Here is a 25,734-nt window from a genome sequence, read left to right on the forward strand (position 1 = left end):
GGGCTGAGTTATATCTATTCTTTACATCTCTTCAGTATTCTATTATTTCCTCCTCAGAACAAAGCAAGGGAAACAAGCCAGAAGTTGAAGGCAATCAAATCAGAGAATGAGCTGGTTTCTTAGCACATTTCTTTCTCTGTCACTTTGAAAAGCTGACCTTATCTTTCAAATAACCATAAGGGGCACAATGTTTTTGTTCAGCATTTGAGAAGATATAAATGGGCAAAACAAAGGAAAGTCATGTTTCCTAGAGACTATCTCAATCTCAGTACCGATACTCCCCTATAAGGAATGGTGACATAAGCGTTACAGAAAGGATTTTTATACTGGAAATTCCTAGACTATTTAAGTCTTAAGAGTTACTATCATCCTCCCGGTATGGTCTAAACCAAGATGGTCTTTGCATAAATTAAATTAATTTCAGTGTTGGATTAATGAGGCCTGTAATAAACCTGTTGGTTAATTTGATTCTGAGTGAGTTCCAACAGAAACTTGTGTATGTTCATGTTATATAGAACTCCCTAGGGCTACTATGAGTTAAAAATTGTTCCCAAATGTAGCTTGTCGGTTTTGTGATAAGCATTGCTTTTCTTAGGGTCAAAACTTCTATATAAAAGACTATTGTTTGGTCCATTTTGGAGAACAGGCGTAAAAACGTGAAGAAAATTTGAGTACTTATTTTCTGGATCTTTGATTGTTAACAGCTCTCTGGGTGAGTACAGGACAACAAAGAGCCATGCTTCTGTGGTGCTTTTAACTCCTTAGTTAGTCTTATACTAGCAAAGACGGAATGGAGAGTTTTTAGTTGTGCAGGCTGGGTCCTGACGACATTACATTTAAAAATGCTGGCTAATTCTACTGTATTTCTTATCAGTATATCCCACAACCTGTTACAAGGTTACTTTTGTCATTATTTCCACTTCAAAGACAGAAGAACAGACAAGTAAAAGACCATGGCTAAGATTAAGTGACAGGCCAGTTGTAAACCTAGAAATAGAACAAAGGTATCTGTAGTCCACAATCAGTACTTTACTGATTGGGAAATACTGTGAACCCACCAAGTCTTCCAGTCACTAAACATCTCTACATTCACTGTAACTATTTTCAGTAAAAGAATCAAGATGTGACAAAAGAAAAAAAGCACACTCTTTTTTTGTATCATCGTTTTTCAGTGTGTAGGAACAGTGTCAAAGCGAAATTCTAAAGACGACAGGAGAAAACCAGTTTAATATAAAAATCAAACTCTGGTGACAAACTGTGAGTCCATTTAATTAATCTAGCTTTCAAATCACCTTCTCTCCAGGATATCTAAATCCAATCCACAATAATCAATTGCAGGGAGAACACCTCATATTTCACACCATTAAAATGCAGCACAATAGAGTGTTTCTTATCTTTTGAAGAAATAGAGCCATTATATTCATCAATATGCATCTCCAAGGGCAAAGAGTTTTCATGTTGGTTTAAGCAACAAGTCTTTCACAGCATGAATGAAATGAAGAAGAATGTTTTGTAGTCATTGTAGGGTATGGTGTTAAAATGTGAACATCTCTATACATTTTTCCATTTGTTCTCTAGATTTACATTTTCTTACTTAAAATGCACTTTCAAATTTTAAAACTTACAATTAAAAAAATCAACATGTCAGAATATCTTGACAGTATCTACAATCTTAGTTAGTAACTTCATTAGTAACTGTGCTAACACCTTATTCCATATCCCAGTGGGTTAGGCTGAGTCAAGGAGTCACTAATACAGATGTGTTTGAGGAATATTTCTCAGTCTCCTTCCTCTTAATATCTCTCTATGTAATAAAAATAATTTCTTATCATTAGGAATCTCTTCCAGCCAGTCTGAGTTCATCTATTAAGTGTTCTCTGTGAAACACTAGTTAAGCATCTTTTTTGTTAACTGGATACACATAAACACATGTAGTGAGGCATTTGACTTCTGGTCCTGGCCTCTTCCTTTTGCTGAGAGCAAACCTGACAAAATTCTCTACAGCTGCGTCAAGGCTATGCTTACAGGTGGTATATGCAGACAACAAACACATTCAGTAACACTTCAGAGGTACTGCCTTTGCAGACACAGTCAGAAGGGACATAGTTCACTAACCAAACAGTGCCTTTCCTCCTTCCCTTATGCTTGGACATCAACTAATTCAGTCTGATGACAGACTGCAGGAGTACCTCAGCAACTGCCATGGGTTCGGTCCTCCAACAACCTGAAGGATCCCTTTCCTCGTAGGGCAAATAAGAGTCTAAAGAAAAAAACATGGTGTCTGCTTCCTTTGGTCACAGACATTCTTTGAAAGAGTATTCATTGTCTTGCATTTCTCATTTATTTCTTAATTATTTGACATTCTGCCTTTCTGAAGTTTTCACCCTCTCCAGATTGTTTTTCTGTACCTCAAAAGTTTCTTTTCTCTCTCACAAGGCAGAGTTACATGAAGAGTCCTTATGTATTAAAAGCACTCACCAATGCAAGCTAATTTTGTAAAAAGCAATCTAAGTGCCTAAATAATATATGATTCCTTCTCAGAATGCCTCAATTTCTACTCCAAAAATATTAACAATAAGCATGGCAAGTAAAGTCCATCTCCAGGGAAGATATAGAAAGACTGGTGTTGTGATTTAGCCCAGCTGATATCTAAGCACCACACAGTCGCTTAATTACTCCTCTCCCTTGGTGGGATGAAGAGGAGAAAACATAAAAAACTTTAAAGTGTTGAGACAAGGACAGGGAGGGATCACTCACCAATTACCAATGGGCAAAACTGGCTCAACTTGGGGGAAAAAAAGAAGAAAACAATTTGATTTGTTACCAATCACATCAGAGAAGATAATGAGAAACAAAGATCTTGAAAATACCTTTCCCTCATCCCTCCCTTCTTCCCAGCTCTACCTCCTCTTGCCAGCAGCACGGGGGCACAGGAATGGGGGTTGCAGGTCAGTTTGCCACACTCTGTTTCTGCTACTCCTTCCTCAAAAGAGGACTCATCACACTCTTCCCCTTCCAGTGTGGGGTCCCTTCCCACAGGGGACAGTTCTCCATGAACTTCTCCAACATGAGTCCTTTCCATAAGGTGCAGTCCTTCAGCAATAGACCACCCACCAATAGACCCTAGGCTGGGCTTCCCACAGAGTCTCAACTTTGGGCCCATCCACCTGCTTCACTGTTAATCTCCATGGGCTGCAGAGGGGCCACCTGCTGTCTCACTGTGGGCTGCAGGGGAATCTCTGCTCTGGTGCACCTCCTCCCATTCCATCTTTACTGACCTTGTTGTCCAAAGAATTGTTTCTCTCACATCTCACTTCTCACTCCTCTCTCCTTTGCAGCTGCGCTGGGCCTGATCATTCCAACAAACTCCACCCAGGGGGCACTCCAGGATGGCAGTGCTTTGTAGAGCTCCAAGACCCTCCAATCTATTGCCACCACCCCTCCCTCCAGGCAGGGTGGGCAGCGCAGCCCAGCCCAGTCACCAGTGCTGTCTCTCTCTTCATTGCAGGTCCTGCACAGTGCAGGCTTTTTTTGTCCCTTCTTAAATAAATTATTCACTGAGGTACTGATTGTCTCAGCCCTGGAAAGAGGCAGGTCTGACTTCACCACAGGTGGGTCTGACTTGGAGTCGGTGAAGCTTCTAGCAGGTCTTTACAGGGCCTATCTCTGTAGCTCCTCCCACACTGCCAAAAACCTTACCACATAAACCCAACACAACTGGAAATCCTTGCAGTGAGACTTTTGTTCTTTGGGAGACACAGACTGAGCTGTCTTCTGTACCTGTGGCAGGTCAAAGCAATGCAGTTTGATGAAAGGGAGAAATTAGTGTAGTTCGAGAGAAAAAAGGCACAACACGAGTTTTGACCCATTCTTACTGAGGCAAACGCATGCTACAATGTTTGGAGAACTCCAGTTTTCTAGGCTAGTGCTTACTATTAAAAGGCAACTGGCACTTCAGAGAATCTGAACCAGCAGGAGCAGGGAAGACTCCCATCTGTCTAGGGAAGAAGAAAATATAAAAGGTCTTCCGTTTAAGGTAGGTCCACCTGAATTTAACTTCTACAGTTTCAGCTGCCTTGTTATCCTGATAATGAGGAAGAGAATAGTTGGGAAGAGTGGACTTTGAGAACATCAGGAGAACATTTGGAAAAGTTTACTAATCCTTTTGTCTCCAAATGCTCACATTCTGCTCCCAGTAGGGTTCAAATCCTCTCACAGTCTTGTTTTTAACAGATCAGTCCTTGTTTGTCTTAGTTTCATTTCCTCTAGGAACTAAACTTTTCACTACTTGCCAAGTAGAATCATTAGATTTTTCTCATTTCTCAAGAGCCATCACCCTGGATTATCTAGCACAATAAGGAGTCACTCCAAGTGAAATGTCAGCCAGCAAAAAAAAATTCCAAAAAGTTCAGTTTATGTGGTGACAGTAGAGAATGGTGTCCAAATACTGGATATAGAAAACAGAATGATAACAAAAGAGGATGAGACTTAAGAGATAGGCCACAAGTAAACTGCAATAGCAAAATAACTTTTACCCCTCTCCTCAGACCAATTCCTACTTGTCCCTTCTGTTCCTATTCTGCCTCCAAACCAGTCTCTTATACTGTATTAAAGCTTTTCTGCTAAGCTTCAGTTTAGCCTTTTCCTGTATTATGCTCACAGTCTCAGAACCAGCTGCTTTTTCAGCAAGCCAGTTTGTTATGCCTGGAGATGCCCACACAACCTCTTCACAGTTTTGGTATCCATCCCCTCCAGCAATCTCTGGGGAGCCATCATAGAGTTTGCTTTTAAATGGTAAGAGCATAACATGTATTGGTTGAGGTGTCTATGATAGTGCAGTGACTTTTGCTATGGGATCTCATAAGGAAGCTGGTTCAAAAAGAAGGGAAGATTTAGGTGTTTTGCCACAGAATTCTCGGAAACCAATGTCCAAATCTCCGCTCCAAATACTGGAGATTTGATTGAGTAGTAAATAGGTAACTGTTAAGATCAGGAAGTGAGTCTGAAGGAATTTTAGTCATTACCTCTTTAAAAGATGCCAGTTATTTGCTTGTTTGTTTAATCTTCTCTTCTTTGGTGTTTCTTTCAGGGATCACTCATAAATTCTGATTCTTCTGGGGTGTTTTAACCCTTCTGACATCTCCTAGAAGGAATATGTGATGGGATGTAAACACTGAAGAAGACTGAGAGTGTCAGGGGTAACTTCATGACACCTAGCAAGGAAGAACTCTTTGGAGATGTGATAATCAATGTCAATCTTGGTGTCAGTGGTCATGAAACAGTGAATATGAAGAAGGGAGTGTGAAAGGCGAGTAGCAGAGTACAGTCCTTGAGGCAGGTTGTGGAATTCAAAGGAAAGGTGTCTCCCTCTGGCTAAGGCAGAGTGAGGTGGGTGTCTTCTGACAGTGTCATACCAGATTTTGACCACTGCTGTTCCCACTCTGAGGACTCTTTTCCCTGCTTTCCCTCTTCTGTCTGACTGTTTCCTTTTTTTGAAAGGTTTTTTTTTTTTGTAATTTCCAAGTTACTGTTTAATGGTGGTTTCACTGTCTTTAACGTGATCCATTTGGGACAAATGCCCTCCAGGCAGTTTTGTGCATTGATCCATACACACACACAGACATGCAAAATTTAGTCACATTCTTGTCTTCTGATTTGATTTATGTTTCTCATCATCTAGAAACATGTCTTCCTTACCTTTTTCTAAGTAGAAAAAGTACTGAAGAATTGCTAGAATTTTTATTTGAAATCCAGTAGTTATTTAGCAGTAAAGTGTCAATGTCATTACTTTATAAATACATTAAATTACAGTAATCCTAACGCATCAAAATAACCAGAATGCTTTCACAGGATTTTATAGTTCAGGGTGGCACTGTTTCTTCTTTTGAAACACAGAATGCTTTATCATCATAAACTGTGAGCAACCTTACCATCTCAATATGAATATCAAAATTTAAAGTGTGATTCTAAAAATTCAACTCTGGTTTCTTCAGAGCTACATTAGAGAAAAAATCAGGAAAAAAAATGCAGTTTGAATTTATAGTTCCTACTTTCTTCCCTAGAACACATTGATTTTGTTTTTTGTTCTTCCTACTCTCATCCTTGTAACTCAAAACTTTGCGTTTCAGCTTTATCATCTACAAGAAAGAAAATATTTCTGGGATAATTTGCTTTTATTTGAGTATGTCTCAGATCCATATCCCAACAGTGGAGGAAACACACTGTTGTGCTGACACAAAAATATGTAAGGTTTGCAACTGTCAAGTCTAAGACAGACTGTTGAAGCAGATCTCTGCAGGAAAACCTGTACTTAGCAAATGTAAATAAGAGTAAATTTGTCTGCTTCATCAAGAAGGTATGCATGATGAAGTATGTGAATAACGTTCACACAATAAGATACATCATAATTTAGATTTAATTCAAAATAAGTTCTTTATTGTGTGATGGTTCCACAGTTTTCAAGTAGGATTCTGCTCAAAAACAACAAAAAAGGGGCAGAAATATTAAAAAGCTTTTAGAATATAATTAACCTTTTGGAGATGATGCTTTAAAAATGTCAGTAAAACTGATATGGAATTATCTGTAAATATGCTCATTTAGTCAGGCTGTAATCCATTTTACCAAGAGGAAATTAATCTTTTCAAGAAGATTTGTGAAAAATATGATTTTCATTCTGGTTTTCATACCTAAAATACGTATATAAAAGTGCATTCCCAACTTTCATATATATTACAGGGACATATGTACCTGCCTCTAGATTGCCATCAATGAAAATAAGAGGTTTTTTAATGCTCAAAATATAAAAAGATACTTTTTGCAATCTTATGCTTATCGTCTCTATTGCCAATACATCACCATGGAGTCGGTTTAGTGCTATTAAGATACGTAAAGGTATGTTGTCAGTAGTAGTTAATTTGGTCATGACTTTTTGGGACTGAATAAGAGCTCCAGGAAAGCAGAAACAGCCTGTAGAAGTGGGATATTCTTTAATGTGTATTTAGAAAGAAATCTTTTACGTAGACACTAAAATAGACCTAAACTGCCTCTAAATTGAGCCTGGGGTTAAAACATGTGTGCAAAAATGACAGCTAGTCTTTGAATATAAACATATCAAGGAGACTAAATTACATGCCTTAAATCCCATGGAAGTCTTCATTGCAAACCTAGTTAGACATGCAGGAAAATATTAATTTTAGACTTTTTCTTTTAAAAAGAGAATCCAGTCTTTTTAAAGCCACACAAGCCACACTGAGTCTAAAAGATGTTTTCTGCTATATGTTAAGAATTAATAAAACTAATTGTTACTTACATAAATGTTTGTTATAGAATCATAGAATCATAGAATGGTTAGGGTTGGAAGAGACCTCAAAGATCATCTACTTCCAACCCCCCTGCCATGGGCAGGGAAAACCTCCACTACACCAGGTTGCCCAAAGCCTCATCCAACCTGGCCTTGAACATTTCCAGGGATGGGGCATCCACAACTTCTCTGGGCAACCTGTTCCAATACCTCACCACCCTCAATGTAAAGAATTTCTTTCTTATATCTAACTTAAATCTGCCCTCTTTCAGTTTAAATCCGTTGCCCCTTGTCCTATCACTACACACCCTTGTAAAAAGTCCCTCTCCAGCTTTCTTGGAGGCCCCCTTTAGGTACTGGAAGGCTGCAATAAGATCACTCCGGAGCCTTCTGTTCTCCAGGCTGAACAGCCCCAACTCTCTCAGCCTGTCTTCATAGCAGAGGTGCTGCAGCCCTTGGATCATCTTCGTGGCCCTCCTCTGGACTCGTTCCAGCAGCTCCACGTCCTTCTTGTGTTGGGGACTCCAGAGCTGAACACAGTATTCCAGGTGGGGTCTTACGAGAGCTGAGTAGAGGGGCAGTTATACTTTTAGTGATAATGCTGCAGGTAACTACTTCTATAAAAACTTATCAAAGTAGCAATTTTGCATTACTGGAATCTTTACATGCATCGCTAATACAGAATCCCTAGGGTGTAGGTGTAACTTTGCATTAAGTGCAGCTGCACTGCCATTTGAAACCAATAGTGAGAGTAAAATTTATGTATTAATGTTTCCTGATGAATATAAATGAACTTTTCTTTTCTCCCCCCTCTGGCAAGAAAATGAAATCAAAAGCAGTGTTCCTCAAACAGAAATCAGTGCATGTGAAATGCCAGGGTTTTCTAGTATATATTTTTTTAGAGGAACATTTTTTTTTAAAAAAAAAAAGGATTTCCCTGTGTCTTGAGGACATTTAAACAGTTTCTCTTGTCTTAGGAAGATAAAAGAATTCTCTGTCTTTTAGATATATTTTTGTGCACAGCCTGGGATGTTTGTTCGACTTTAGCCATGTATTAGAATACATTCTCATTTTTCTTTAAAAACAACTGGTTAGTAACAAATTTGACAGCACAAAATCATATTGTTAACTTCAAAAATATTTTTTTTTTGTAAAATTAGCAGTCATTCAATTCAACAATTATGCAACAGATTTTTGTACTTGTAGTTTAAATCAGTGGGAGATATGGCTGCATAAAACAGCATCAGATGCTTATCTGTGCTTAAAAGAACTTTATATTTATTAAATACAGTCAGCAAGCACTAGTATGAAGCTAAAAGGCATTATTTCTGATTCTTAACAGCACAACAGGACAATAATAATAGTGAAGAACACGTTTATAGTTACATAAAATACAGCACATGATTTTAGAAGTAAAATTAACTCCTGAGCAGTTGTCCAAAAAAGGCTATTAAAAACCCTAAAATTTTGAAATATTGTTGTTAATATTAATAATTAATAATATGCAGGACCTTTCTATCAGTATATTTTATAGGAAACTTTTAACATTACATTTTATATGTAGTTTTAATACACTGATTTGTAGTATATATTTACTAATGAGTTACTACCACCTGAATCACAGGTAAGCAACAGTTCACTTGAAACTATACTTCACCAGAGATCATTTAGGATAACTCAGAATTAGTTCTCATTTCAGTAAAGCCAAGTCTTCTTACAGTACTTCTTATTTTCTGACAAGTTGGTTGCTGAATGGTATGGGATATCCCTTTGGTCAGTAGGGTCAGCTGTCCCACCTGTGTCCCCTCCCAGCTTCTTGTGCACCCCCAGCCTGCTCGCTGGTGGGGCGGTGTGAGAAGCAGAAAAGGCCTTGGCTCTGTGTAAGCACTGCTGAGCAGTAACTAAAACATCCCTGCGTTATTAACACTGTTTCCAGTACAAATCCAAATATAATTTCATATTAGCTACTATGAAGAAAATTATCTCTATCCTAGCTGAAACCAACACACTTGCGTAGACCTCTGCAGTTATTATTTTAGCATCATGCTTCACAAACAAATACAGTTCAACTAAAAATTCACATACAATAGAGGGAAAACCAACTATATACTCCACAGAATTAGGTTGTTAAAAACAAATTGTCGCTGCTGCCATTTATGTAAGGTAATCAATAATGAAAACTGTTTGAAAATATCACGGAGACTTATGGGAATGATTTAAAGAATCATTAATCTTATCTTGTAGATAAACCTAGGGCAGTAGTGATAAAATGGCTTCTAAAAAAAGTCTATAAAAAGTAAGTGGCTAGGCTAGCTATATAACCCAGCAATTCTGCAGTCATTGTTCTGTCCATTGCCTTCTCCTCATCAGTATTTCAAGTCTTATTACCTAGCTTGGTGATAGAACTGAAGTTTGCATGTTGTGCTAGAGCATGACCTTAAACAACGTCTTTGACGCAAGTGATGGGGTAGTAGCTATACAGTTCCTGCTTCAGCATACACTGTGGGGTGCAGGCACACTGCTCTCAACAACATCATGTCTACTGCTCCTCTAAGCTCCCCACATCCATTAGGGAACAGGAGATAAATAATGCAGAAAATTAATTTAGAATGTAAAAAAACATGTGTGGTAGCACTGATTCAATGTGCTAAAGCAGTATTCAGAAGCATGCTGGCAAAGGGAAAGTCCATGAAACAGCAGGAATTACACATTTTAGTATTTCAGAAGAGCAACAAATAGAGAGGGCACTGCTTCTTTCAGTGTCCATCAAATTGATTGAGGTTCACAGAAGGAAAGGAAATGAAGAAGGAAGGAAAAGAGGAAGGAAGGAGAAAGAGAGGAAGGGAGGGGAAATGATAAAAGTTATACACAGTTATGATACAATGAACAATAAGGTATACAAACTACTAGCTAAAACGTATCCCATATATTTGCAAGTCCCAGCCAGAGCCTTTAAAATAAATACAGGAACAAGAAAGAAGTGTTGACCTATATCTTGATCTTTCTAATTAGCTGTCCAGAACACAAATAAAATTGTAATGATTATATTTTCAGTAATAAATTTTAGTTCTATAGTGAATGCTTTCTGTGAAAAAGCTATTGATCTTGCTTCTTATTAGACACATAAATGTTAATGGAGTTTGAAGAACTTGACATTTTCAGATATTACGACAGTACTGTCTGACTTAAACAATGCCCATCACCTAAGGAGAAGTCTTCTATTAACCAGCATGACTATCCTTATTGTATGTAAATGCAATCAAACATTTATCCTGTCCAGATCTGGTTAACATTGCATCTAAGTGTCTAACCTATTCTTGTGTATCCCCACATAATATCTCTGAAATTAATTTCAAGACCTTTCTAAAAAAAAAAAAAAGTAAAATAAAAAACCAAAAGAAACTCTCTACCTTATTGCAGTTAGAATTGAGACGTGGCTTTCATATGCTAATCTTTTTTTTGATGGGGTAGTGAGGGCCAGGAGGAAGGAGATGGTGAAGTTAAAGATGATGGTGATGGAAGGTGAAGGCCTTGGTTACGAAGAACTCCAGAAGGAGTTCCAGCAGTAGAACAGAACTCCACCAGCTGCCAGAGGCGCGAGGAAAATTCACCTAATGGTGAATATTGCTGGTGTTTCCACTCTGTTAAGCATGCTTCAGATGTATAGCTCAATCTTTCACTCTTCCCACTCCATCAAATTCTCAGCATGGTTCTCAGCTTGGGTGATACAGTTCATATACAGCAAAGGCTGAGATCATAACTATGTCACAAGGAAGTGGAAAAGCTTAGAAACAGGGTCAAATGTGGCATAGTATTTAACAGAAGAGAGATACAGCACTTCTGAAAAAGTAAAGATATCAGAAAATGGATGGTTAAAAAATCCATATCAAATATTGTTCTATGCAGATCATAAATGGTCTGTATACCTTAATGCAAAAGTAAATTTACGCAGTAAAAAGTTATAGCAAACTGCTTACACATTTCAAATGGAAAAAAGGTGTTAACAGGAAGCAGAATATTTCAGTGACATGCATTGAAAATAAGAAACTGTGGTATATTTAGAAAGAAGAGATAAAATATGCACATTTCTCTCTTGCCCACAAAAAGAAAATGTAGAAATACAATGAATAATGATTCATTGGAAAATGTCAAGTATTCACAGCTACATCGAGTAGCAAGTGGTAAGAAAAAATATCCTAGATTTTGCTTGTTTCTGCATATATGTTCTTCGCATTTTTTTCTGCTTTCAGCATCTGGTACCCAAAACTATATTTTCAAGACACTGGAGCCCCAGTAAGTACTCTATTTTCAAAGTCCTCACTTCCAGCATCTCTTAATTTAATATTTCTGAACAAAAATCTGATCACTCTATTGGAAATTAGAGGAAATATGAACTTTATAAACAACTCCAGTTGTCCACCATACTTGTTTTAAGTCAAGCCCCACATGTTTGGAGGAGGCAGGACCCAAGCAACAGCTTTCAACCTATGTTTCAACATATAATATAACAGGACAGACATTTATGATATTTATTATGGTGCTTAGTGCTATTAGTAACATATTTACTGCTACACAAGGTTGTGAGGAATTGTGTGTACCTAACATCTGTTGCATGTGTCATCTGCTCTGCCGCTTCTCTGTCCCTGCCAGTCAATAGCCTGCTTATCTGCCCTGCAGGGCTTAATTCAGAAGATATACTGGGTACTAAAAAACTCCCAATAGTGTAGCGCCACCATCTTCTTTTACTCAAAGGTTCTAACACTGGACAGTATTTTGAGAGACCCAGACTAAGAAAAAAAAAACACAAAACCAAGCAAAACCAAAACCCCAATCTAGCTCCCCCTGGAAACCTCTCTTTTGCCTTTAAAGAACTAAAATCACCTATTTTGCAACTGAGCCCTAAAATATAACCATTTTCTCTCTATCTCTGTCTAGTCTAACATTTAGTTACTCAAAGTGGGACAGCTTGCAGAAAAGTAAGAAATAGTTTCATTTTTGAATGTATCTATAGGTGTTATACTACCCTGAGCTAGAAACACAGGGGGTTCACTATGCATTGGGCACAGGAGGTATGCATGAGCAAATACATTTAGCCAGTCATCTGTTGGCTAAGTAGCAGATGGCATCAGGCTCTCCCCTTATGTCCAGATAAGAAGCCAGCTCCAAAGAGAGGGAGAATCTATGTCTGGGAACTCTGGAGGGTGGGATACTTAGATTCTGATGAAGGGTAAAACTAAGACATCTTTATTTAAGAGAAGCAATCAGCATCTTTATAGTACAGTATTAAACACATGTGAAGGAGACCAGTGAGTGGCAGGATGTCTAAAAGTCAAGCACATAGTAATCAGCATTACTGCGACTACCTCCTTTACGGATGCAGTATGTTATGACTGAACTGAATTATGCTTCTCCATTTAGCTGTTTGGTTTTGTTGTTGTTTGCTTTTTTATTTTCTACACCGAACAGATCAAAGCCTTACCTCATTGTAGCAGGTTTTCTGTACAACACCTGATTTAAACTGCACTGCAGCAAATAGGAAGCCTTTATTAGCACCTTAGATACAATGAATCTAACGTATTCACTGGTAAAATCTATCAGCGACAATTTCGGGCTCTGCAAGCACCAACCCCTCTTGCTGCTCCACCAGTGATTACAGCCTCCCACCAGTCAGCAGAGAGGGACTCGTGTGCCAGCCCCAGGCAGCCCAGTCGCCCTGGCACAGCCGGTGCCGCTGCACCAACACAACAGGCTGGGAGCTGCAGAGGCTGTGGCTCAAGTACGGGTCTCAGTAACTGGGACAGAGTGACAAGGCAAACAGCTAACGGCAGCAATGTCTTAACCCACTGCACATAGACTTGCCATATCAGACTGGTGAATTAACTACCACAGCGACAAAATTAATTCCTTTATAAAAATAGCTGGTAATTACGGAACTGCTACATCAGCTCGGTAAGTTATACAAGACTGGTGCTGGTAATTCAGATTCATAAAAAGAAGTCTAAAGAAAAATATGTTTCTGTGACTATACTTTTGAATCAAAAGGAAAAATCATGTGAAAAAAAAACACATTTGTTGACAAGATATTCCTAACTGAGTCCTTATTTTTACAGTCATTTGTCGTGGTTTAACTGCCAAGGGTGTTCCCCACTTCCTTCCCCTACCTCTTTCTTTTATTTCCACCCTCCTCTGTGTGCAGACACAAGCACTCAAGCAGGCTGTACAATACCAAGTTATTGACGTGGGCATCATAATTTTTATTTTCTGAGTTAGCTTTTTTTTTATGGGAAGCTTGTTTTATGCAGAAGAAAAGAAACATTTCTTGATGTTTTACCTGAGAAATTATCAATTCCCAGAAAAGAATACTATTTCTTCTATTTCCCTGACCATATATTTATTGGTGCTATTTCACATCTCTACTGCTAAGACACTTGCAATACCAGCATGAGTAGAGACTAGCTGGAGTTTTGAATTTCTACTTACATTTCAGCACAATATGTGATCGTCACACAGCAATACTTTGTATGTAATGTTGTTATTACATTCTGTCTACAGCTTCCACTGACTTCAATGGCCTTAGGACTGAGCTTCTTATTATCAGACTGTGGCATTACTTGAGCAGTATGTCTAGGCAAGGCAGCAATATGGATGCTTAGAAACATAAGCGTACAGCAGAATTAAAGACAGAATTATTCTTTAACTGTGAATTCAGTTATATTGCTAAAAAGTACCTTACTCAAATACAGCTTAACGAGTAATGTCAAGTAGTGTGTTTTAGTAATAATGTCTATGAAGTCCTTTAAGTAATCTATCTGTCTTCTGCATTACACTCCAGTGCTGTACTGTTGTGTTAGTGTTTGAATATAATGGCATCATAAATTTTTTAATCTTATTTTGTAGCTCCTATGGTGCACTAGCACAGACTTATGTCACAAGGAGTTTAAATAGTTCCTTTTAACTGTGGTTTCAAGCAGGATATGTATATATCCAAGTTCAGGGAAAATAGAGCCCTATGAATATAGAATCATAGAATCATAGAACGGTTTGTGTTGTAAGGGACCTTTAAAGCTCATCTAGTCCAACTCTCCTACAGTAGGCAGGAACATCTCCAACTAGATCAGGTTGCTCCGAGCCCTCGTCCAACCTGACCAGGCACTTGTGTGCCTGCGGCCAGCGCATGAGTCCCTCTCTGCTGACTGGTGGGAGGTTGTAATCACTGGCAGAGCAGCAAGGAGAAAAGTTGGTGCTTGCAGTGCCTAAAATTGTCGCTGCTAGTTTTGCCAGCAAATATATTCATCATATCTAAGGTGCTAAAAAAGGCTTCTTATTTACTGCAGTGTCTTTAAATCAGGTGTCATACAAAAAAAATATATCCAAACCACGCATGGCAAACAAGCCTGAGCCTTCAAGAAATGTAAGACAAATAGCAGAATATAATTTCCAAGTATCAGTAAATCTGGAAAGAAACATCACTTACCAATAGCTAGTGTTAGATTCTACACACTGATTACAGGTTTCTACAGTAGACATAGCTGTATCCTGCCCCTTGAGAGCAGAAACATTTTCCTGTAGACAATACAGTCAAGTGTATTGTGTTCTACTGCTATGTGCACATGTGCATGGTTTACATGGGTTGCCATTTCTGTCCCACTCCAAACCAAAAATCGTAAGTGTAAAGAACTGCAGAAGAGAAGGAAGACTGGAATAGAAGACTAATTTGTATGTGGATCCACAGTCTGTGGAAAAACATTTATTTCTTCCCTGAATCCCTGTATTCTGAGCGGGTACATTACCAGAAAGCATCTAGCTGATTATCTCAAATTCCTGTTTCATGGATGATGATTTTAGCAGTACTTGTCTGGATGGCTTGCATTTTCAGGATCAAGATACCGGGCATGGCAAATGTAAAAGCTCTGGCAGGAAGGTCCTTGACCTTCCACTGGAATTATGTGAAATTTTTGCAGTTTCGCAGATAATCTGGATATAGCTGAGTATCTTCTTGGAAATCACCAAAGGCAGAGAACTGAGCTGCAACTCTTCGTTTAGTGGGAAATATGCATCCAAAGAGTTATTTTAAAATGCCTAAACCTGTGGAGATAAACCAGAATTGTCTTTTTGACTTTAAGGGAGAAATGTTGCATCACACCTAAAAACATAAGCCATAGAGAAATAAAGAGAAAGGTTAATTAATCTCTTAATCAAGAAATAGGCTAAGATGAAAGTTTGACATTGCATTAGGAATGAATACAAAATAACTGCTGAAGCACAATATATTGAGTGAAAACCCCAAGGACCTAGCTCTCTGCCAGTTGTCCAAGGGATGGTAGTGAATGGCAGAAATGCCATCTTCAAAGACCAGATAAAAAAAGGACAAGAGGTGTCCAGGGAAAGTTTGTTGAATACCAAAAACTGTTGTTACTTGACAGCTGACCAAGAAGAATACACCCTGTTTCATAGTATCTATTCTCTTAGGTGGTACAGCTGTCATGATCAGAAAAAGCAGCACCAGAGGGAATGGTCAGGCATAAAATAATAAATGTAACTGGGCATGTTGGTCTGCTCCCACACATATTGACCTGCCCTATTGTTTCTGCTTGAGATGTGTCTGAAAACTGTAATACCAAGTGACTTGGCTCTAGATATGTTCCACTGGTAGGCAGAGAGCAGTGGATAGGACCAACTAATCTTTATTAAGCTATGACAGGACTCAACTTTTCACAGCGGAGGCAGACTAGAGATCCTGATAGGGTTTTGAAATACTCTTTGTTGGGTTTGCATAGACAAGTTTTGGTAGTGGAGTGGCTACAGGGGTGGAGGTGCTCCAGGCGCTGGAGCAGAGATTCCCCTGCTGCCTGTGGTGAAGACCATGGTGAGGCAGGCTGTCCCCCTGCAGCCTGTGGAGGTTAATGGTGGAGCAAGTATCACCTGCAGTCTATGGAGGACCCCATGCCGGAGCAGGTGGATGCACCTGAAGGAGGCTTTGACCCCATGGGAAGCCCACACTGGAGGAGGCTACTGGAAGGATCTGTGGACCCCTGTAGAGAGAAGCCCACGCTGGAGCAGGTTTGCTGCCAGGACTCGAGACCCCATAAGGAAGTCATGCTGGAGCAGCCTGTTCCTGAAGGAATGCACCGCATCGAAAGGACCCATACTGGAGTAGTTTGTGAAGAACTGTAGTGTCAGAGAAGTTCGTAGATGATGGTCTCCCATGGGAGGGACCCCACTCTTGGAGCAAGGGAAGAGTGCGAGGAGTCCTCTCCCTGTGGAGGAAGGAGCGGCAGAGACAACATGTGACGAACTGACTGCAACACCCATACCCCATCCCCCTGTGCCACTGCAAGAGGAGGAGATAGAGAATTTGGGAGTAACGCTGAGCCCAGGAAGAAGGGAAGGATGGGGGGATGGTGTTTTAAGCTGTAGTTTTATTTCTCACTACTCTACTCTGATTTGATTGGCAATAAATTAATTTCCCTGATTTGAGACTGTTTTGACCCTGATGGTAACTGACGAGTGATCCCTCCCTGTCCTTACCTGAACCTATGATCCTTTTGTTATATTTTCTCTCCCCTGTCCTGCTGAGGAGAGGAAGTGATAGAGTGGCTTTGGTGGGCACCTGGTGTCCAGCCACAGTGAAAACCACCACAAAAATCAATAAGTGAGTGAAACTGAGGAGCTGCATGTAACACTGGTGCTGCTGAGGTAGTTGACACAGCCACATGGAAAATCTATGTGTATAGGGATATGGGGAATGTAGACTTGCACTGTTTTATGTCTGCCTTAGCAAGATGGATTGGAGGTGAAATCAAACCTGTTTCAGTGTTGCAGAGCTTGCTTCACTTGCTGAACAAGATTCTGCACCAGTTGTCACAGACTCAGCCACATGATCCAGCAAAGGTACAAGGGTGAACATCTTGCTAGTGACAGAATCAGCTGTTCTTTGAGGATGCCAACTCCCAGCCCAAGCTAGTAGCTTTACGTATTGCAGTTTGCTAATATTACCTAATAATGATACTGGCATATGACTGGCTGATTAAAGTAACTCAGACAGGAGAAAAAGATGACTTCAAAATCTCTGACAACATGCTGACCCTGTTCTTCAAGTCTTAGTGTTCTCTGTTTCTCTTATCTTCCTTTTAAGACCTCCTCTGAGACAGCGCATGACTAGGACTTAACATTATAATGATATATGTTCTTTTTATTTTATTTACTTTTTTTTTTTGTTCTATTTAATTTTTTTTCATGGACATGCATATCCCTTGCTGCGCAGAGGAAACAACAAAAAAATAACCATATAAAATGGCACAGATTTCTAACAGAGTGTCTGAAAAATCAGCTGTCCTAACACATTTTTTTGATACAGCAAGCACATTCTTAGCAATTTTTAGATTCTAATATCTAGTAGTTGTAATAATTGTAGATTGGCTTTACTAGTACCTTACATACATTTATGTGTATATTTACAAAACCACTGCTAGTTATCACGGTTGTAGAGTATGAATTAGTATGGGGTAATCTTAAGCAACATAAATGTCTGGAATTTATGCTAATATATATATGTTTTATACAAAACAATAGAATGTTTCCCTTAAAAGAGGCTGTTGCAAACAACACAGAATTCACCAGAAAATCAATTGCTGAAACAATGCTTAAATTCCACTTGAAGAAAACATTAATAAGGTTTACTGCCTTGCTCCCAGTGTCTTTGGGCTGGATGCAAGAAGAGACTATATCAACATGTTGTGTGAATGTGGGTTTTTTTTTTACGTGAAATAAATGGGAATAGAAATCAATTGAACAGTGACTACAAATGGAAAATACAATAAGGTAAATTGACAAACCAGTTAAAAATATAAAGTGCTAATTGAAACATTGGCTGCTATAAAATATTAGCTCTAATCCACTTTAAACATGCACCAGTGAGGAAAGGGCATTGCTTTTCTCAGAAATCCATACATTTCAGAGACAATTTGTAGTTAAATAGAATAGGTTGAAAAATACAAATTGTTGGTTTTAGAACAAAGCTGATTTTGTGTTAGCTACTTTCTGAGGAAGTGTTATGTTCTGTTAAGGTTAATTCGGTTTGTAATTCCTGCATTGATTTCAGGACTGGTATTCCTTCTCTTTAGTTGACAGAAATAAATTACATTAGAAACTTTTTAATAAGTGTCATGGTTTAACCCCAGAGGGCAGCTGAGCACCACACAGCCAATTGCTAATCCCCCACCCAATGGAATGAGGGAGAGAATCGGAAGGGTAAAAGTGCAAAAACTCGTGGGTTGAGATAAAGACAGTTTAATAGGCAAAGAAAAATCTGCACGTGCAAGCAAAGCAAAACAAGGAATTCATTCACTGCTTCCCATTGGCAGACAGGTGTTCAGCCATCTCCAGGAAAACAGGGCTTCATCATGCGTAATGGTTACTCGGGAAGAAAAATGCCATAATTGCAAACGTCTTCTCTTCCTCCTCCTTCCCCCTGCTTTATATTGCTGAGCATGACATCTTATACTATGGAACATTCCTTTGGTCAGCTGGGATCATCTGTCCCCTCCAGCTTCTTGTGCACCTTCAGCCTGCTTGCTGGCAGGGCAACGTGAGGAGCAGAAAAGACCTTGACACTGTGTAAGCATTGTTCAACAATGGCTAAAACTTCGGTGTGTTTTCACAATGTTTTCATCAGAAATCCAAAACATGGTACCATACAAGCTACCATGAAGAAAATTAACTTTATCTCAGCCAAAACCAGTACAATAATATTCTTACTGTCTCACGTAACACCCTGCCATGCCTCATGCATCCCCCAGGTTGAACATTGGACAGAAAAGAAGATGTACAGACTGCTTAATTTGAAACTCCAGGTGAATACTATTCCTGGGTTCCTCGGTGCCACCAAATATTTTTATTTTGCACAAACGTTCCAACCACTGAGCTACTGAATGAAAACAGATCATGCAAAATACACTATTTGTGGTTCCAGAAAGCTGTCAGACCTCTCAGTAAGAAGAATTTCTAATAATGGTAGTGAATTCATGTTTAAATGGTGAGATACTTTTAGTGTCTCAGGCCAGGCATCAGCAGAAGAGAGTTTCTGTCAATTCAACTTTTAGGCTTAGGCACCTAAGATAAATGAATATCTAAATCATTTGCGGGACCCAAAGAACATGAATAGATGGTAGTTAAAAAGTCCAGAGGTTTGTAGACAACAATACGGGAGATATTATGTTAGACCTAAGACCTGAAGCAAAGAGCATGAACAGTGACAAAAAGAGGTAAAAAAAAAGGACTATATGATAGCAATAAAGTGCTTTAATTTATGTCACATTGAAAAAGTAAAATTTTCAGAATTCAATCTTCCACTGCAATCAGTTCCTTGCCTTGCTATTTCTTACTTCCTCATTCCTATCTACTACACATAATATGATACGAAGTGAGAGTGATAGTGTTTACCTACTATTTACTGTAAAGAATCACAGCAAGCTCTAACTCTTCCTCTGCATACAGGATACCTTTTGTAGCCTTTCCTCTTCAAATCTCAGCCAGCTCACATCACTGCATAGATTGCTCCTTAGAGAAAAAAAAAAAAGATTTATGATATTTTGCCAAAGTGTTGAAGAGTAAGAGATTCGAGAGCCACGGCAGCCACTCTTGCAGTTATTAGCTCTCAGATCACATCTGATATTAAAAAAAAGGTGACTGCATACAATTGCTATGATCATATGAAGCAGAATTGTCACTTTATGATGTTAATGGCTAGAGTAATAATTAAAGATGAGCAACAGGTCATTTTTCATCATGTTAAAATCCATTAAATTTATTTTTCATTTCATATCTCCCCACCAAAAATAAATAAGGGAAAAAAGTGCTCTCTGAGAAACTACTTAGGAATTCCTGTACCGCTCTAATACCATTTCTCTGTAATTTATTAACATAAGTAAAGTTATGCATAGTTCTTAGCAATAGACACAAGTCTGAAAAAATAAAAAATTCATATTGAGCAATGTTATCCACATTAACTTGTCCTAAATTAACACTGTAGTAGTAATTATACTGTTAAGTAACATACTTGTGTACAACCGTAATGAATTCCTAAATTAATTGCAAAACTGCACACTAAGAAAAATAATTTTGTCCATTCTCCTGTATATTTTACGCAATATTCAGGGATAACACACATGAATAGTAAGCAGAACTGATAGGAAATTTTATGAATATAAGTAATAGGAGGGGTAAGGAGTCTTTTCTTTCATTGTCTCTGGAGCTAGGAGGACATGAACCTAACCCGCTACTGTGTAAATAAGCAATATAGATCTTGTCTGTGGAAATAATTCCATTCCTCCACAACCTGAGAGCATGGTAGAGTTCCATGCTAAAATGACAACACATCTTCCAGAGCCACATTCCTTCCAAGTTTATCACCTGTAAGAGTGGAGCACAGCTGGAGCGGGTGAGCAATATTCTTTATTTGTGTCTCCAAATACATCAGAATTTTTTGAAAGCTTTTTTTTTTTTTAATCAAAATCCTTCAGATATGAAAAGATTTTCCCATATACAACTCTTCTGGTTTGAAACCAGTCACTAAGATTTCATGACTCATATGTCTAAGACATACAAATGCTATGCGCAGTACCCACTGGCTGCAGAGTCTGCAACTTCAGGAGCCTTTGAAACTCACAAAGCCACATCTCTCAGTTTCCAAGTTTCTCCTCTAGATCGCTCAAGCACATTCCTTCCTTCTACATGCAGCAATGCAGATCACGTTGTAATAGGAACATCTGAAGTTTTTAGAAATCAAATGGGTTGTTAGGTCACAAAATTTACCTGCTGTTCAGTGTGCTTTCTTTAGTGTTGATTTGTGTCTCAGTTGCAGTGGGATGCAGATCAAGGCCAAACCTCATTTCTGCACACCATCAATCACAAAGAGTAACAAAAAGGGAGGTAAGCTGCAGTAATGTACTTGCACCTGTGGGAGACTCTCTTGTCATAGGATTGGTGAGGATGGTACTTGTTTGAGTCTCTTGCCAAAATGATGGGACCTTACATATCAGTTGCTACAAAGCTTGACATAAAATTATTTGGTCTGGACCGTCATCCTGGAAGGTTACTCAAGAGCCCAATATCATAGAATGGCATAGGCTGGAAGGGACCTCAGAGATCATCTAATCCAACCTCCCTGTCATGGGCAGGGACGCCTCTCAACTAGACCAGGCTACTCAAGGCTCCGTCCAACCTGGCCTTGAACACCTCCAGGGAGGGGACATCCACAACTTCTCTGGGCAATTTATTCCAAAGTCTTACCACCCTCGTACTGAAGAATTTCTTCCTGAGATCTAATCTAAATCTGTTCTCCTTCAACTTAAACCCATTTCCCCTTGTCCTGTCAGTGGACACTCTTGTAAAGAGTCCCTCTCCAGCCTTCCTGTAAGTTCCCTTCAGGTATTGGAAGGCAGCTATTAGGTCCCCCCAAAGTCTTCTCTTTTCAAGGCTGAACAATCCCAGCTCTCTCAACCTGTCGAAGTACTCCAGCCCCTGGATCATCTTTGTGGCCCTCCTCTGAACACGCTCCAACAAATCTATGTCTCTCTTATGGTGGGGACACCAGAACTGGATGCAGTATTCGAGGTGGGGTCTCACAAGAGCAGAGTAGAGGGGGAGAATCACCTCTCTTGACCTGCTGACCACACTTCTCTTGATACATCCCAGGATGCGAATCACAATATCCCACATAACTTCGTATCTACTCAGGGAAATTCATATTTAATAGTGGTTTTAGCTTTCAGATTGATAAACTTTGCTTGATTTATTTATTTGCTAAAACTGTTTTAATTTCAGTGACTAGTTGAAGTATTCTGTCTGGTTTACAGGAAAGGTTGAAAAATTTCTGCTTTGACAAAGATAAAGTCCTCAGCTTTCTTATGAATTACTAACCTTGAGTTTTGGCTGCTTCTGGTAGCTAGGCACCTCAGCTGCAGCGTTGAGAGAAGTGGAAAGCACCTGGTTATAGTCATGAATTTCAGGCAGCAGTAAACCTTCAGATTGGAATGAACTTGATGCATTGAACATTTTGTTCTATGTAAATCCTGTGAATTCTGAGCACAAGTGAAGCATAAAAAGTTTAGTGAAGACCATAATTTCATATCAGGGTTTCACTGTCGTTTCATATACTTTATGTGGATTCCTTCAGAACACCTTTAAGCTTTGGAAGAGCAGTTTGCAGAACACAGAGTCAACTTGTATAGAATGGAAACATTTTTTGAAAATATTTGAAAGCAATCTGTGATCCATAAACTGATTTTTGAAAAGTTCATGATCACTTATGAATTATTCATATGCTAGTAAAGATAAACAATGTTTGCATGCCTTTAATACAATCAAGATTATTATCAGTAGATGTTTTGACGTTCACGGATGCAGTCTTTGAAACAGTGAATTATTCATTGTGAATTATTTTTGAACTATTTAAAAATTAGCTGTCTTGAGATATTGTGGCAAGACTCTTCATAGTTTTCTTGTTAGTGGAAGAAAAATACTTTATTTTGTTACACATTGCTAAGTTAATTCTTCAGCTACTTCAGCAGATATCATTAAAGCTCCACAGATTTCATCTGAGTTCTGCTGCAAACCCGACGTGGTTTGGTTCTGGAGGTTTTTTTGGCATTTCAGTATAAGCTAGAGGTATATATTAAATTACAACATATTTCTGTATGACTCAAAGGACATAACTCTTTCTTTTAAGATTTCTACCAAGTAAGAAGCAGCAATAACAGAAAAAATGACTCTGCAATATACTTCATCATTTTACCTCTGTCAGACAGGTTTCCTGTAACATAACTTAGGCAGATAAAACTGAAATATGGGTAGCAGTGCATCCGATCTATAATTATCCACAAGTATAAGTTCTGATACAACATTCACTTTGTTCCTGCATTATTTAAAAGACCATTTTCACACTTACCTTCAAACATTCAACTTACCTTGTCTCACCTATTCAGTGGATCCAAGGGGCACATTAAAAAAATACTTGTATCTTCTAAAAAATTGATATAAAAATAATCCTGCAATATTATTGTAGTTTTTGAGCAATGGGGCACTGAGATTTATGGAGGACTTGGATATGATGAAAATGTGTGCTTGACCTTGTGCTTTAAATTCACCTGGAAAGTCCTCTAATACAGCCTGGCACACTAGAAGGTTTCCCAAACTATCTTCCACATATTGCTGCTATGTTACATTTCAACAATTTTCTTGGGAGAAGTCACTACTGAGAGAAAGAAAGAGAATGATCTTTCTTCATTAGCGAGTGCTGCTGTGCAGTAGCAGAGCAGTGGCTGCACAAACACCTCTGAGGCTGTTCTGAAAAAAAACACAACAGAGAAGTAGGCAGAGGATGCTGCAAGGATAGATGGTAAAGATGGTAATAATTTGAACATGACACACAAAGGAGCAGGGTACAAGATCAATAACAGTGATATCATTATGTTTTAACATCAGTGGGCACCAGTAATTTTGTTGTCATCTGTAATGCCATAAATTTAGAATTGCGATGTCACAGAGATATTTGTATCTCATCTGTCACAATGTTATGGACCATTCTGGGCTGCATCCAAAGCAGTGTGGCCAGCAGGTCAAGGAAGGTGATTCTGCCCTTCTACTCTACTCTCATGAGACCCCACCTAGAATACTGCATTCAGCTCTGGAGTCCTCAACACAAGAAGGACATGGAGCTGCTGAAGCGAGTCCAGAGGAGGGCCACAAAGATGATTCGAGGGCTGGAGCACCTCTGCTATGAAGACAGGCTGAGAGTGTTGGGGTTGTCAAGCCTGGAGAAGAGAAGGCTCCAGGGTGGTTTTATAGCAGCCTTCCAGTACTTAAAGGGGGCCTACAAGAAAGCTGGAGACGGACATTTTACAAGGGTATATGGTGATAGGACAAGGGACAATGGCTTTAAACTTAAAGAGGGCAGATTTAGATTAGATATAAGGAAGAAATTTTTTACGTTGAGGGTGGTGAGGCAGTGAAACAGGTTGCCCAGAGAAGTTTGGGCTGCCCTATCCCTGGAAGTGTTCGAGGCCAGGTTGGATGAGGCTTTGAGCAACCTGGTGTAGTGGAGGGTTTCCCTGCCTATGGCAGGGGCGTTGGAACTAGATGATCTTTAAGGTCCCTTCCAACCCTAACCATTCTATGATTCTATGGTTCTATGATTCTCTGTCTCTGATGACTGTACAGGCACCTAGGCTTAGGCATCTCAGTCATGTAGTAAGTCAAAGTGTAGCATACCCTGTCCACTGAAATATTTTCCAGTAACAATCAAAAATATGGAAACACTATAGGGATTTAGGTTCTGTTTGTACAAAACCCACACTGCATTCACTAAGTATTCAGCAAACAAAACTTTAAATTATGCATGATTAAGAGAGATGTAGGTGTATGCTCCGGTACTGAATTGAATCTAGAATCCCATTGAGATCAAAAGTCTTCTGTAGTTTTATGGTCATGCAGTTTTGAGATCAGATTCTACAACTCAAATACAGATTGCTGTTCAAAGGCAAGTGGCTCTGCTTTTCCACTGAACATGGTCTTTCCCTTCCTTGTTTTGCTCTCAGTGCTAAAGTTAGATCAGCTGTCTGATCTATACGGAACCTGGATGTAAGTGTACAAAAACCTTTGCACGTTTTAGATTTTTTTGGCAAAACCCCCCAACAAAATACCTGTGTGAGTGTTCTTAACCAGAATTAGATACTTATGAAAAGATAATAACTTGAAGCAAATTACTTTATTGGAAATCCTAAGCAATAGTTTAGATTCAGGCTGACTTAGCCCTTGAACTGATCAGCCCTTTTTAGACTCAAACTAGGCTTTGTCTGAGTTCCTTTGTTCACTCAAACCCCTACCTTTTAATCTGTTTTTTAAAAATTATTATTATGTTTCAATGACACAGTGATTAATAATAACATATTGAGGGATTCCCATAGAAATGCAAGTCATTATATTATCATGTGTCTATATGAATGTCAAATGTTTTCATGATGACTAGTTTAAAAGCAATATAAAATAAATTAAAGGCTTACGAAAAGATTTTTTCTTTTTTTTTTCCCCATAGTTTGGTCAATGAAAAAGATCAAAAAGCCAAATCAATTAACAATTTTTAGACAAATTAACTAGATAGATAATGATTCATCAGCATATAATGTTAATAAATTATTCTCTTATCTTGCCAGGGAAGGCTCCCTGCTGCACCTGCTGTTTACCAATAGAGAAGGACTCATAGAAGATGCTAAGGTTGGAGGCTGTCTTGGTCATAGTGACCATGAAATAAAAGAATTTTCAGTCACAGAAGCAGTAGGGAGAGGGGTCAGCAGAACTGCTGCCTTGGACTTTCGGAGGGCAGACTTCAACCTTCTTAGGAGACTGGTTGGAAGGGTCCCTTGGGAGTTGGTCCTGAA

The sequence above is a fragment of the Tauraco erythrolophus genome, chromosome 3 (assembly GCF_009769465.1).
Source record: "Tauraco erythrolophus isolate bTauEry1 chromosome 3, bTauEry1.pri, whole genome shotgun sequence".
NCBI lineage: Eukaryota > Metazoa > Chordata > Aves > Musophagiformes > Musophagidae > Tauraco > Tauraco erythrolophus.